The 16267-nt window shown below is 33.7% G+C and overlaps 1 protein-coding gene across 3 annotated transcripts in view; it reads right to left on the bottom strand.

Annotated features, from left to right (window-relative positions):
• LOC150110088 (U-scoloptoxin(05)-Sm1a-like) overlaps window positions 1–6946 on the bottom strand; it is a 95979-nt gene extending 89033 nt beyond the window's left edge. For all 3 annotated transcript variants that reach the window (XM_090397863.1, XM_090397876.1, XM_090397870.1), the window contains exon 1: window positions 6603–6946. The gene's annotated coding sequence lies outside the window, so the exon portion shown is untranslated. The remainder of the gene's footprint in view (window positions 1–6602) is intronic.
• Between the last annotated feature and the right edge of the window lie 9321 nt (window positions 6947–16267).

The following is a 16267-nucleotide window of genomic DNA, read 5'->3' as shown; positions in this document are numbered from 1 at the left end:
GGTAGGATTCTCTCTCGAGCCATTAGAAGGCTCCGTGGATATGGATGGCAGTGATTTGTCCCTGAATGGTCTACCCTAGGGTAGAGACAATCACACTTCGAGACGGAGATATTTTAAGTAATGTTAGCACCGGCTTTAAAGGGGGAGCTGGGGGAAAAAAGAACTAGAAAAGTGCATTGGAGTCCAACTAAGTGCAGTTCCTAGTTTCTATATCAGCAGCTGTTCGTCTTAATTCTGTGTGTGTGTGTCGAAAGGGAAGTTTTCTTCTCACCTTTTATTGTAAGAAATGGGGTGGCTGGAAATGTGTTTCCAATTCTGAGAGAATCTATTTAGAATTCATAAACGAGCTGATGGTTTTGATGGCGTTTCGGTTTTCTAGTTTCATCAGCGTGTAGTGTGGATGTATTGTGCGCACTTTTAGCGATGTCTTTGTCCATTTCAAACTCTCTCGCTCTCTCTCTGTCTATGTGTGTTGAAAAAAAATTGGAGATGGTTTCGAATCGAATTTTCCATGAATGACTGTAAATTACAAAATTGTATTTTCAACACTCGAACGTATATTGAAAGATTATCTTTACTGCTAGCATACGACCAACAGAAACACCCGATACATTGAAAGTGTTTAACAGAAAGGACTGTATTTTTTCTTTTCTTTATAAGAGATGTCAAAATTAGTTTTACCAACAAACTGCTGCGATTTATATTGCCAAAGGTTTCAGTTCGTAAAAGGAATAATAGAAACAGAGTTTACAAATCTAAGTATTGATTGAAAAGATTCAATTAAATGAGCTTTTAGAATAAAAAAAAAGAAAACATCCACTTCAATTGGAAGATGAAAATGATATTTTATTTTTCATCTTAACGAATCACATTGCAATTTAAAATTAGGCACTATCACACGGCAAACTCGGGTAATCAGAATAATCCCATAGTAACCGTCTATTGCAGTTGGGAATATTCTCAGTAAATATTTCCAAAAACTATATTTACGAATATTCACATTAATACAAATGAGTTTCTCTTCCTCCATCCCTTTTCGTTCATCCATGGTACGATTACTGTTTGTCGAACAGGCTTTCTGATTTAGCAATCGTTGTAAAAATGAAATAGGTGGTACAAGCACAGATTATGATAATCATGTCATTATCATGACATTCTTTGTTAAAGCGAAAATTCCTACGTAATAAAAAAGGAGAAACTTGCATATTGCAAACAGGTATCTAAACTCAATGCAATGCATCGATGATACGCGTTTTTCACATCTTACTGTGGAGCGTAAAAAAGGAGAAACTTGCATATTGCAAACAGGTATCTAAACTCAATGCAATGCATCGATGATACGCGTTTTTCACATCTTACTGTGGAGCGTTTGAAATTATCTCGTTGCTAACGAGATAATTTCAAACGAAGCGCAAGCTTCCCATAATGTTTAATTCCCGATCGCTTTAATTTATCGTAGGCTATAAAATACGGTTGCCATTTTGAACAGTAAAAGTGCCAGATATGATGGAACAGTAAATCATATTTATGGAATGAAATTATCACAATCCTACTAGATGGATTCAAACTTAGCGAACATGCTTGATTTTCTTTCCTTTCTTTCTTTTTTTTTTTTTTTTTTTCAAGCATATCATATACTGTGATCTCTGGCCACTATTTTACCAATATTCTTTCCTATATATGATTGCTTTGAGACGATTTTTATCTCAGATACATTCAATTAATAACTGCTATCAAAAGAATTCAGAATTCAAAATATTCTCTAACAGGGAAACTTTGAGTTTTAGTAACAGCCAACTTGTTGATTGCAAATAATTCGTATACTGACACGGAGAATCAATGCTCCCAAGTTCAAATTAAATGCACAATTTAGTGGCTCTTAAATAAATAAATACTAGAGTACTTACTTTTGTTTATCACGCTGCTATTATTATTTGAAAGTTAATCCAGGCTGAAAATGAAATTTCTAATTAGTAGTTGACTTATTCTGAAGAATAAATGCATTTTGGTGTAGCCAGAGTGGATATATTTTGGTTGAACCAAACATGATCATTCAAAAATTGGTTCTAGTTATACCTTTAAAAACTGTACTTGAATTTATGAGAAACAGAAATGCATCATTTTAATTTGTAAATAATGATTAATTAGCATTATGAAGGGACAACTAAAGCCATGAGAGCAAATGTAATTAGGTCTATTTTGTTGGAGGAGGGTGAAGAAGGGAACATGAGTTTCAAAAAAGGAACTCCCAGCTTTTCTATGACACTGGATAATTTGCATTTCATTCAAAACGTCCTAGTCAATGTTTCTTGCATACTAGTCGGAATTCAAACTTTAATTATGGAGACAACTCGTGTTTTAGTAACACATAAGTATCTTTACTAACCTATGAGGCCATTATAACTTTACGTGCATCGTCAATCGGATGTTAAATCAAATAAACAGTGCGTGCTTTAAGAATATTTTGGAGCTCATACTATTACTGATACTGTCAAGAGTCATTACTGGTACTGCTTTCGACTAAATTTGAAATATTGTTCCCAAATCAAAGTAGAATGAACGGGGGGGGGGTTCTGAAAACTTCATCTTCGCAAACATCTCCACGTTTAACCATTTTCGACCGAAAATATAATGTATGGTTATTCACAGTTATTTCTTTATGTTTCGGTTTCCCTCATAATTTTGGTACATTTGAACCAAAATAGATGATGGGGTCGCAAATGAGGATTCAGCAAACACTTCGGTTGTTCCTCGAATGTTTTACCTTCATCTAATAAAAGTGATCTAAAAATCGATGGAAAAATTGAATGAGAAATTATGAGACAGCTGACATTATTGTTTTAATTGTTGAGATGTAAAATCCTCTCTGAAATTCAAGCAACATCACACTTTGCGTGAAGGACTTATACATAATATGAGTAAAGAAATCGCTTATAAACTGCATTCAACCTACTACTTCCTTAATAACTGCTATCAAAAGAATTCAGAATTCAAAATATTCTTAACAGGGAAACTGAGTTTTAGTAACAGCCAATCGATTCATTTTTTACATACGAAATGTTTTAATTAGACACTTAAAGGAAGGAAATATTCATTACAATAATATATTTTACCAACAGTTTCACTTTTGGAAATGATTCTTCGGAATATCCATGCCAAACAAATAGGTCCTTTTAATAAATAAAAAAAATTATTGTAAATAAACTTACTTTTGTAACATTAAAACTATATGATGAGAGCAAATCTGTACTGTTTCCAAAACGTGCCATGATTCATTGTTTTCTTAAACAGTATAATATTCTGAAGCTATGATGTTCGATACATGATACTCACATTTGTATTCTGAATGGAAAAAAGTTCCTTGCACTGATTAAATAATCGTAGCTTCCTTTTTCAGCATGCATAATAAAAGCTTCTCCTCGTATAATAATACATTCTTTTTTAATGTTGCGATCTGTTAAAAAATCGCGATGCAACATCTGTTACAGCAAGATCCACTTTTATATTCAATCTCTGATATCTAATAATAGTGCTCGTAGAGTAATGAATTAAATTTTAATGAAACATAATACTAGATAAATATAGAGCTATCATTCATGTATGTGTAAAGGGCAGTTCTATATTTCCATTCGCTAAAATATCAACGAACTATAGCCGAGTGTTAACTAATTTAAAAATGATATTTGAAGCCGTAAGGAGCTGAAGTTGAATGATGGATTTTACAAACTTAAAATTAAACATTAAATAAAAGAATAAGAAAAGTCAAAAGTATAAAGAATCTCCTTTCATTTAATGAATTTAAAAGAAAACAACTGAAATAATTAAGATTCTATTAGAAACGTTAATGCATTAACGCAAGTCCAACATTTACAATGGTTTTCTTTTATAACTGGTCATTGAGTAATCTTACACTGTTACGAATAAAACTCAGCATAAGAGCCATTTAAACATTAAGAAACAAGCATAATTGATTACAAAGCAAACGCTCTAACACAACGGTAAAAACAAGTGCAATTTAAATTCTTAATTAAATACTCATTAAATTTCCAGTGTAAATTAACATTTTCCCATTAATTGTTTTTTAAACAAAATCTAGTTCTTTGCATTTCTTTTAAATTAATACAATAAATTATAGCACCAACATTAATCTTCATTTACGTTCACAATGCTTCCCTTTGACATTCACGCGTTTTTTATATGTCGGTAGAGTGTCTCAAAACAATCTTAAGTTCACTCGGAGTGACACACATCGCAAGCTACTTTGACCTTCTCATCCATTGATCAACGTTGTTGAACCGTAACATAAAATATTATTGTGAAAAAGGACAAAATTATCTTTGAAAATCTTTCAACAGTTTGCATATTTGTTGAAAATCTCAAAGCTTTATACAGGAGTTCAAATGTATTACAGTTGGAGCTTAGGTGATTATCCACAATAAATCATATCCAACGTCAATTAGTAGATTTAATATTCTTCGCTATAATCCTTGACTCAAGACTGAAGGATTTATTGAGACTGCGATCATATTCTGTTCCGTGCAATATGACCTCTGATCTTTTCAGGCTTCCCCTTACATGTTCTTGAAGGAAGTTATATGAGATATTATATTGCTCTACAGATATTACAACACAGAACATCAAATAAGTGAACGGTTTTGTTTATTTCATTATAACGCGAAGGATTTAATAGCCGATTAAATTTCTGTCCATTCACTGAATACAAATTCATAATACAGTGATATTGCCATTAAAACAATGCACTGTATTCTTTCTTTTGGCATCATCCTATTGTTATGCAGTCTCTCATCTTCTTCTCCAATCTCTGTTCGTAACTCCTGCTCATAATAATACATTTAAATTTTATTTATAGATTTGTTAATGCAGCGCTGCATATCGGGGTGAAAAAATTGAAAAGAAAACCAGATGCTACTATTATATATCTGCATAATCACACAAACTTTTATAAATTTAATTATAGGGCAATAACACTAAAATGTATGCTCTTAATGTTTGTTTGTTTAAACATCAGCTGATAAATAGGGATGGTGATATTGAACAAGCCTTTAAAACGCATGCTAATATCATTGAGAGGAGGGAATGGAAAGGGGTGAGCCGAAATTGCTTTACAACGGCTGTTTCCAAACATTGTTTATTCTGTGCATAATAGAAGGTAAGACAATTCGAAAGTGCCTGAAAATTAATAATAATAAAGAAAAACAAGTTTTGCGCGTGTGTGCATGGTAAATAATCGATGAAAAAAAAATTCATTTGAGCGCACTGAATTTGAATAACATTATTATACTTCATCTTATTATTATTATTATTATTATTTATGCCTCCATTAGGGGACCTACGTTCATCAAGGGTGGAGGCGGCATTAATAAAATTATCCTAAAAGAAATAAAATGACATAAATCTGAATAGCGAGTGACTACATTGCAAGATTATCTAAAATAGGCTTAATGAATGATAATTCTCTTTATAATGAAAGTCTAATAGGCGAATTAATTAATAAATAAAATTACCAGCCACTTGTACAAATGATCTAGCAATCAAAAAAGCCCTGGCAATTTTACTAAATTCTGAAATGGGATCTTTTTTTATTTTAGAATAAACCAAAATCTGTTTTCGAAATAATCGAATTAGATAAGCTCATTTACTTATTTCTAGAAGCAAGCTATTTGATAATAACTTCCCATTGTAAAAATATAATGAATGTTTCTACAATATGAAGAGACGTGGATATGTATTAAAATTTTCATGACAAACTAACATAACAAATTATCTTTTAAATATTTTTCCATGCAAAATGGAATATTTTCTAACAACATTTAATTTAGTCCTAATTTTAAAAACGACAAATTATAAAATGATTCATTTTTCATATATAAGCTAAAGAAATTTGCTGAATCCATTTATCAGCAGTATTTATTACATCAACTGTTTGCTTTGCGATCCCGGAGAAAACGAAACTACCAGAATCTACACATTTCTTAAATGCTATAGCATTTATATAAAATACGTTATATGAATACAATTAATCATGTCGAATATTTTAAATCATTATAAAGGAAAGCATTAATAATAGCAATAATAATAAATACATGGTGAAACTCATTACAAGTTTTTATTTTAAATTCTACTTGCGATTCTTTCAAAATGTTGCACTATTCCAACTGACAGACGGTTTTTCCTACTGAATATTATTGCCAAAGAATACCACAAAACCATAAGGGATCATAATTGTTACTTCTCACAAGTTTTCTACAAGTGAATCGACTTTGACATCTGTCATAGACGTTGCTAACCAAGAACATGCAAAATACATAAAAATAGACACTGAAATCAATGCGTGCTTACTTGAAGGTGCTTTCCCTGCATTACTAATATGTAATCAGAGAAGCACCCTTCAAGTATCAAGTTTTTTAAACTCGAAAGTAAACAAAAAAAAAGGAATAGGTAGAGGGGGTGGGGGTGGGGATAGAAGCGATAGTTCAGAAAATATATGATAAAACAAAATAATTCGTAAAGCTACTACTATTTATATATCAAATGATTTGAAATATAATATCCTTAACATAATAAATGTCATGAACACCTACCGGACCTTAATCACAGTAGACGGGTAACGATGACCTGACCTTCAAGCTGGTCACCAGAAGCAACACTATCTGTGTACGTGTGTGTATGTGTGTGTGTGTGTGTGTGCGCGCGCGCGCGCTTACGCCGATCTGATCCGACGAACACGGATCGCCTTCTCCGGTTCACTTACAAGCGAACTGCAAAACTCCGGCGGCTGCTACTGCCTCTGACGACACAGCGACGTTGCATCCATGTCCTAATGGCGCAGCGGAGCGGTTTCGAGCGTGCGTGACTGGGGCGAAAGGTGGAGAGTCTGAGAGAGAGAAAGAAAGCGCCCTAAGGACGAGACGAGCTGAACTTTCCGACTCGCGCTGCATCCACTTCTAAAAATGGAGGTGGTTGCTCTGCATACTACTTATCCTCGCTATGACGTCACAGGTGGCGCTCCGTCTCCTTGCGTTGTGTACGTCATCAGTGTGCAGGAATCTACTGGAGAGCACGCTCCATACCGATTGTGTAAACATCAAACACCGTCTTCTGTTCAGTGGTTATTTATATTCGTCGCGTTCCACGATTTCTTAAAGAAAGACTTAAGAAGTGGGTAAGAGTTCATTTATGTGAATTTGTGTGTGCGAGTGTGTTTATTTTATTTAATTTACGGGTTTTGCGACCACACGATGTTTTCTTTAAGGAAGTATATAGAACTTTAGTTTCCAGTGACATCTAGTGGACAATTTATACTCACTTTATCGAAACCCCATCAGAAAGCCTGCGATTTTGGATGAAAAAAAAAAAAGTGGAGAAGAAGGGGGGATGAAAAGAAAGCAATGATTGGATAGTTTTATTTAATATTCGTAATAGATCACATGCAATTAAATCAATGTATTAGAGGGATAATATGAACTTGACCTTCGAGTTTGTTACCATATCCGATGATTAATAACAGAAGGCTTTTTCCAGAGATTTCTTTATATTGCTTTGCTAATTAAAAAAAAAGTCAATTTTACATGCTTCACTTTCTAATCAATGTTTTCTATTTCAACGTCTTATCTTACTCTATAGTTCATGGAACTTTTTTATAAGTTGCGCGTAATGCCTCCAATAAGAAGGATAGTAGCTTCACACGAGGCGATGAAATTCATCTCTACCTACAGATTTCACAAAATTTTCGTGCTCTATTGATTAGAGAGCAAAGTCATCTCCACTCGCCCAACTAGGCTGACAGAATTCTTAATAACCGGAAGAAGTCATTTAATACCTTTGGTTCTTAATAACATTAATGGTAGCCGGGGGCATTGCTATGTGTCTAGGGTATAATATCAGTTTGATGAAGTAGAAATATCTATTCTGTCGAATCGGGGCACTAAGATATAAAAGGATTTCCGTTCTGTGCACTATACTCTTGTTATTAATACAAATGTTTATTTAATAGTATTTACTATATCTTATATCATACAATTATGCGAGACAAGCTGCATTTTCAACGTTTACTCTTCTACCGTTTTTTGGATAGAGTCAAGAAAAAAAAAGTGACAGAAATGTCGTTGTGTTTTTATTCGTGACGAGGTAATGCATACTTCTATATTTCATGAAAGCATAACTTCAAATCCATCTCTCCGTTAACAAGAAACGATTTTATTATACACGGGAAAAGCGATAACAGGACATAACCACATTGCTCGGAAACCCAACAATAAGGAAGAAGCTGAGAACGCAGTTGTTAACAAAAACACTTGTATAAGGCTCAAAACCAAACCATGTCATCCTTTGCGATTTTTCTTCCTTTTTCATGTTGGGCTCAATTGGCTATCACGGTAAGAAATCTTCTTAGAAACCTACTCATTGTCTGTGGTAGGACAGTTAATTCTATAAATTATGTGTGTTCCTCTGGACGGTTTGTCTGTTTTGTGGGATGAAAAATCTGAGTTTCAAGAAGGGAAAAAAATCCTGCCATCCATATGAGATATATGGATGGCAGAGATCCATAACTCACTTTCACTTGAAAAGCCACGATAAAGATTCTTCGCATCCTAGTCGGAATTCGAACCTAGGAACCTACTGAGCAGCTTAGCTCTCTGTAACGGACCGTTCATCCTGCAAAGTGCGTGATAATTTTCCTTACTTAAGAATTGAAATTAAGAGAAACATCCTTTATACTTACAGACATTTCCATTTAGTAAAAGGATTAAGAAAAGGAAGAAGGAACTTAAAAATATTTGATTACAAAACAGGCTCCAGGTGATAATTATTCTGCTTATTACTGTTTGAAAGGAACAATAGAAAGCAGTAATACTTGTTGCCGCATCATGACTAAAAGTCTAAGACGTTTTTAATTAAAGTCTTTTCGACTTTGAGACAAAAGCATTAACTTTCCTTTTTGCTTCACTTAAATTTTTTGAAAGAAACTGTTAGGCATGTTTTTGTTCTCAAACTTACGATAACAAGTCTTTGGCCACCCCCCCCCTTTTGTAATCATGAAACAAGAAAACTGAATAACGGATGGCATAAAAAGGAGTAGAATAGATAAGGAAATCCGTTATGTTAATAACAGACTTCCTTATTAACTTTGTGTGACAGAAATTGGAGTTGACTGCACCATTATGGAACGAAAGAAGACGCTAATAGGAGAACTTCAGTGGTCTGGAAACTGCCATCAGTAATATCACAGCAGAAAGAAAGAAAAGAGAAAAACAGCCTACGCACATAGACAAACGCTGATCGATTTAGGCAGCAATAAGCCTAACGCAAACGAAGAGTCGTGCCTTCAATTACCACAATGACAAGACATCTGTAACATGCAACAACAAGACACATTGACTGGAAACAGTGAAGCGGTGGATACTGAAAAGGAAGAAAATAAAACAGAATCGTCGTCAGCTATCATTTGTTGTTTTCTTTAATGATCCATAAGGAAGGGTATTCTAAAATGATACGCGCATACCTAAGAAATATTTCAGTAAAATCTGGAAGATGCACAAAATTCATACGAATACTTGTCAGTAACCAGTGAAACACTTTCAGATCGTTAAATGTTTTAGGAGAAAAGTTCATGTGCGATTTAGCAGTGTAAATTTTAAAATGTGGGCGTCATTACTTGTATTTGCGTGTGTGTGTGTGCGTACGAGAGAGAAAGAGAGCCACCAGAACTAGAAATTTTTGCTTCAGTCTCTCTCTATAACAGGAGGAAAAAAAGTACAATCTACAATAGACACGTTTTATGTGAATCTAATCTATGAAAGGTTGTAAAACTATATGGGCTAAGGATTTTTTAATTTTTTTTTAAATTTTGTATTTTTACATAGTCCGGAAACCTTATTCCATAGACCAAACATGAAACTTTTACAAGCCATTTTCAGACCACCTCACCTAAACGCGGAGGTGGTCTTACACCGTGCGATGAAATTCATCTCTCATCTAAATACAGTCACAAACATCCATGCGCACGGCGGGATTTTCATGACTGCATTTGTGACTTCATATTAAGAATATCCTCAAAGAATCGTAATCAATCAAGCAATTTAAAAGTATGAAATGCCTGACACGATTTTTATATTTATTTATAAAGAATGCCCAAAATTTAATTAACGTTTTAAACTAATACAAAACCAGATTTATAAATAGTCATACCGAAACTGATATTCATATGCAATCCACTCCTTGATATCCATTCATCCAAAAGTTTTACAAGTGTGGTTATCTTCTCACACATCCTTCTACCATTTACTAACCATCTTTATTTTCAAATGAAGAAAGAATTCCAGTGTGAGTCCATCTTTTTTACATTTGAAGAAAGACGGGAGCATTCGCTGTCCATCTCTCTTCTCTCATGACCACATCATATTAATCCGTTGTTGTTTATTTTTAGTGTTCTTTTAATTTCTGTTATCAATTTCGTCTTTAATGAGTGTGCACAATCTGTGAACACAGTTCACAGATTGCATAGAATTTTTTTATCGCGATAGGTTACCTGATATACTTTCCATTATTGGCTTTATTTTATAAACTTTTGTTGTTTCCAATTGATCATTCTCAATACATTTTGGGGTGGATTAGATGTGCTCTGCTAACCATTTCTTCTTCTAAATTTAAAGTTATTTTTATTAAGTACTTTCGCTAGCAGAAGCGGTATTGATATTCCTCTAATTATACATTTAGAGGAGCATCAAATGTACATGCTCGTCTTAAATGTACTCATTTAGATGCTCACGATCAGCATTCTTATTGTAAAATTAGAGGAGCATCATTAACTTTGTGTTATCAAAATTTTGTTTAAAATTAATTGTTGGACTGTACACAGCATAATGAACGTGGGATTCATGTACCCTATATGCTAAGTTGTAATCATCTCTGTTAAAACCGTCTTATTATCTACAACCTTAATGAAAAAAAGTAGGCTTTAAATACAAAACTCTCGTCATTATCCTTCCATCAATTTGCAGCTAATTTCCAGTCCTCTATGGTTTTGACAACAAATACAATGAAGTTGATTTATTTTCAATCTGTTGTCCTAAACGCAAGCTGTTGAAATATCCTAACCTACTCAATTATACACAAATGCTTACGCTGAACTTCCTTTTTTATAGAATAAATACTGCATTTTTTGTTGTTGTTGCAGGTTTTTAATGATGGCCAGTCCAATTAATGTCTGCATGAAGAATTGAATCCTCGAGTTAGCAGTCAAACTATGAGAAAAACTTGTCAACAAAAACCTAGTATTGATTAGTATTGTAGGAGAAAGGATTTGCAAATTAAAAACGGGGAAATATATTTTAGAATATCAACCTAGCTGCGCAAGCTGATGAAAATCAATAAATAAAATAAAATCAATAAAAAAAATACAAAATAAATGTAAATAAAATAAAATCAATAAAAAAAATACAAACTAAATGTAAATTATTTTGTATTTTTTAATGTGGTTCCCACTCACGAAAGATATTGCGAAACTTTGACAAAAAAAGAAAAAAAAACTTGTAATTCCTACAGAGAAAAGGTGTAATCAGAAATCACCAAACACACTCCTGCATTAAGATAATAATATATCTAGCATTCCATGGCTAAACTACGTACCGTTCACCAGATTTTCGATGACATTTCCAAGTTGGCTGGTAAGCATGCCGCACCCAAGCATATAAGTCCGGATTTATCTCCAGCTGCGTCCCCCCCCCCTCCTAGAAAATTACGTAGGCGTACATTACTCTACTGATCATTAATTAAAAAACCAAACATTAGTCCAAAAACCTACTGACATTTTTTTTCCAAAGTCAATTTAAAAAAGGCATCACTAACCGACCCTTCGCTGACATACACAGCGTACTTAATGAGGTAGGAAGGAATTTTCTAATGAACTTAGTCATGAGATTCAACATTTAAGGAAGTAACACAGTGTATTTTGCATTTACTTTTTACACCAAAATACCATCAGCTGATAACAAAAAATTCCCTTTGATAACGAAATCCTTCATTTTGTTTTATTAAAACACTTAAGGGATTGAACAACGTAGTTGAGAATATAAAGTAAATTATACTTTACTAAATATTTCCGATATTTCGGCAACATCACGTTGCCATCTGCTAAAGGAACTTACAAAAAAAGGCACATGCACGTAGGCCATACAACACAGTAACTGAGAATGAAGAGATGAAGCTATTGTTCTCCTAAAAGTCCTGATGGTGCCCTCTAGCGGGCTAAGTAGGTGTTCTTGGCCGTTGGGCTGAAGGTCTGCTGATCTAAGCCTTCCAAATTTGGGGCAGTCGCATACAACCAAATTTGTTAAAGTTTGGGGAGTTTCTTAGGGGCTGAGGCTGATTCCATAAATAGTCTTTCGAATTTGTATTTGCTACGGTGTATTACTGTAGCTTTCTTCCACCGTATTCTGTGGCGTGTATCCAGAGCATGGTCTGCAAGACCAGAATGGCTGTACTTGTGAAAACGGATGTAGTCCTTGTGTTCAGAAATTTCACAAGTACAGCCATTCTGGTCTTGCAGACTATGCTCTGGATACACGCCAAAATTTGGGAGGCTTACATCAGCAGACCTTCAGCCCCAACGGCCAAGAACACCTACTTAGCCCGCTCTAGGGCACAACATCAGGACTTTTAGGAGAACAATAGCGTCATCTCTTCATTCTCGGTTACTGTGTTGTAGTGCCTACGTGCACGTGCCTTTTTTTGTAAGTTCCTTTAGAAGATGGCAACGTGACGTTGCCGAAATATAGGAAATATTTATTAAAGTATAATTTAATTTATATTCTTAACTACGTTGTTCAATTCCTTAAGTGTTTTAATAATGCATAACCAACGTATAAGCCTGTCTACGAGAACCTTCAATTTTGTGTACACAAAATTTATATAAATAAATATTTGGTGAAGTTAGAGACATTACTTCTTATCTAGCATGGCAATACTCTCAATCTGGGCGATGGTGGTAGATGTCGACCAGTTTCCCACTGATTTCCAAAAAAAAAAAAAAAAAAAAAATAGAAACCTTACGGAAATAAAACGACGCTATACTTGTTTCATTCAAGGGGGGGAAATGTATATATAACTTTTAAAAATATAGAATGTATCAGTTGCAACATTTATTAAAATGATCCTATGTAAAAACTTGAAAATTTACAAATCTTTCTGAGTGATGCAGAATTTTAAGCACGATGGAAATTCCAGGAATGAAATAGTTCAGTGTATTTCTAGAAAAGAGTGTCAGCGATACCAAAATATAACACACCAGGTTTCTAAGAATAGTCTGGTGCTGGAATTTTTTAAAGATAAACAGCGCAATAAAAAGATTATGTGAAAAGAAATATTTTGATACTTTCAAAAGGGATAAAACGCTGTAAGATAGCCCAAGAAAAGAGAGAAAGTCTAAAATTAGCAAAAGAAATGATAAATACTATAAAGATTCAAAAAAAAAAAAAAACGTAAGCTACGTAAGGTAATTACGGAGAGCAGCGAGAACCGGAAACACGGTGGGAAGACGAAAGTTGCAAGCGCATACACAAAACTAAACGATGCACAGCCGCACTTATACCTGAGGGAGTTTGTAGTTGGTATCAAAGAGATTTTAGTTGCTTTTATGCTGAAGAAATTTCAATGAGTGGAGGAAGTAAAGCCACAACATTCACCTTCCTGGACGTAAGAAAGGATAACAACGGGAAAAAAAAATAGCTCATCATGAAATTCTTCAGCACTCACAAGGGTACACACGCGCGCGCGCGCTCTGGTGAGAGTAATTTCCAAGAGAAGATGACACCCTTGATTTACTACATTCATAAATAACACTATTTTTAGCGAGCATTCAGTGCAGAACGTCGTGACTTGACGAATATTCTAGTATACGCTAAGCCTAACTTAATGGACTTCATTTGACACTTGCTCTAACAGGAAATAAGGCTCAGTCTGCCTTTTAAATAAAGCAATGCAAGGGTTCACTTTATTCTTTTATTACGTCGCTAAATCAACGTATTTTATGATGTTTTCCCTATTATATTCTTATAATAGAGAAAACAGCATCATATTCTTATATTTTCTCTCACTCTCTAATTACTATCATTTTTTAGGCAGTCAAAGTGATATTGAATGTACCATTCACATCAAAGTGCGTCCCAACTGCTGAAATGCGTGTTAGTTCGAACACGATGACGTCATCAGAAATGAATCACAATCTAAGCAATTTCTTTAGGCTTATCCTCCCAAGTCAAGTCAGAAACAGTTCACCGGTAAGGGTTCGCAGTTGACGTCTATCAGCAGCAAATAAAGCTTTATATCACTCACGAAGCAATATCATTTCTCTCACGAACACCAGTTATTAGATGTTGCCGAGCTTTGTTCCCTCCCGCCTCTTCAACTCCTGCTGTTCCATTCTCTAAATCATATTGCTTTCAACTCTGCTTTTCTTTTTTTTTTTCTTTTACCTTCAAAACTCTTGGTAGTGTGTTGACAGCTTCTACAAATTCTGTTATCATTCGGACCAGCCGATATAATCCCCCCCCCTCTCCTATTTTTTTTTATCAAAACATCACGCATTTCATTCTCTTACGTGTTCTCATATAACAAAGAATTTCTCTACGGACATAAAAAAAAAAAAAGAGAGAATAAAATAATAATAAAAAAAAATACTAAATAAAATTGCAACAATTGCCACCCATCATGATCGAATGTCACTATGAGGCAAAGGTCTCAATGGATGCCTTGTAATTGGATTGTTTTCATGTTATTATTATTATTTATTTATTTTAACCCATGTAAGGACTGAATAATTGCAACTGTATATTTAAAGTTATTAATGCATAATTACAAGAAACCAAAAGAAGTATTATTATTATTATTATTATTATTATTATTATTACTATTATTATTATTATTATTATTATTATTATTATTATTATTATTATTATTATTATTATTATTATAGTGTTCAGGGAATTAATAAAGTTATATTTTATTTAAATATAAAGAGCTAATAAGCTTCATTTCGGCAATGAAAACATTACTTAAATTTAGGGGATATTAAATCCCACATAGTTTTAAAACCGAATAAGAAACTCAAAGATTGGAATCAGAGAATTTCTTGCCGAATATAGTAAACTATAAAGTATCGGCGACACTAGCGTTAGCAAATGCAAGTGATCCTAGTACGTAGTACAATACCGGGCAGCTCGTTGCAAAGGTGGAGAAGTTCAGATCGCTATTCTTAGGTATTTTCCGTAATGTAAAAACACATTTCCTAGGAAATGTATGCTGTTATTACATTATGGAGGGAGGTCACTACCCAGACCGGTTTCAGCCTTTTTGGAGGCTTCATCGGAGTAGCTAGACCTAATAATACCAAAGTGTATAGCGAAAAGAACTTATATACTCTGCGAACGAGTTATCCAAACAGGTGCAACCATTAAGTTACTTGAATAGCGATCTGAACTTCTCCACCTTTGCAACGAGCTGCCCGGTATTGTACTACGTACTAGGATCACTTGCATTTGCTAACGCTAGTGTCGCCGATACTTTATAGTTTACTATATTCGGCAAGAAACTCTCTGATTCCAATCTTTGAGTTTCTTATTCGGTTTTAAAACTATGTTTGATTTAATATCCCCTAAATTTAAGTTATATTTTATATTTATATTTTTTTTTCTAAAATTCAAAAAAATATAGCTTTTATTTATAAAATAAAATAAAATAAAATAAAGGAATGTACAGTACCTTTGAACTATTTCTTAAAAATATTTGAAATATTTTTAGTATGCGATATTATATTACCCAATGCTTTTCTTTGTCTTCTATTACTGGAGGTTGGATCGTTGTAGTATGTTATCGTTTTTAGCAGCTTTAAATAACTTGCATTTATCATATCTATTACATTCTTTTGCCTTTCTTAACCGAGTTTCTTTTCCTTCCTTTCACCACCCCTTCAGTTTAATTTGTATTTTCAATTATGTTTCGCAAAATATGTAAGCATGGATTAGATTCATTTTGTTCTACTTGCGTGGGCATTTAACAACTCGGATTTGGCTGGACAGACTTTAATAAAAGTAGTATTTGTGGAATAAAAGTTGTCTGTTTTTTTTTTTTTTTGTCTCAATCGGATCGTTTTAGTAGTAAAAATAAAAACAGATACATACACAAAATAAATTAAACTTGCCACTATAGACAAGGAATTTAATTACGTTGCGTAAACAATTAAATTGTAAAA

This window comes from Typopeltis vanoorti, chromosome 1, assembly GCF_054136105.1.
Source record: "Typopeltis vanoorti isolate ZY-2024b chromosome 1, IOZ_Tvanoo_1.0, whole genome shotgun sequence".
In the NCBI taxonomy this organism is placed as follows: domain Eukaryota; kingdom Metazoa; phylum Arthropoda; class Arachnida; order Uropygi; family Thelyphonidae; genus Typopeltis; species Typopeltis vanoorti.
This window is presented reverse-complemented; position numbering and strand designations above follow the sequence as displayed.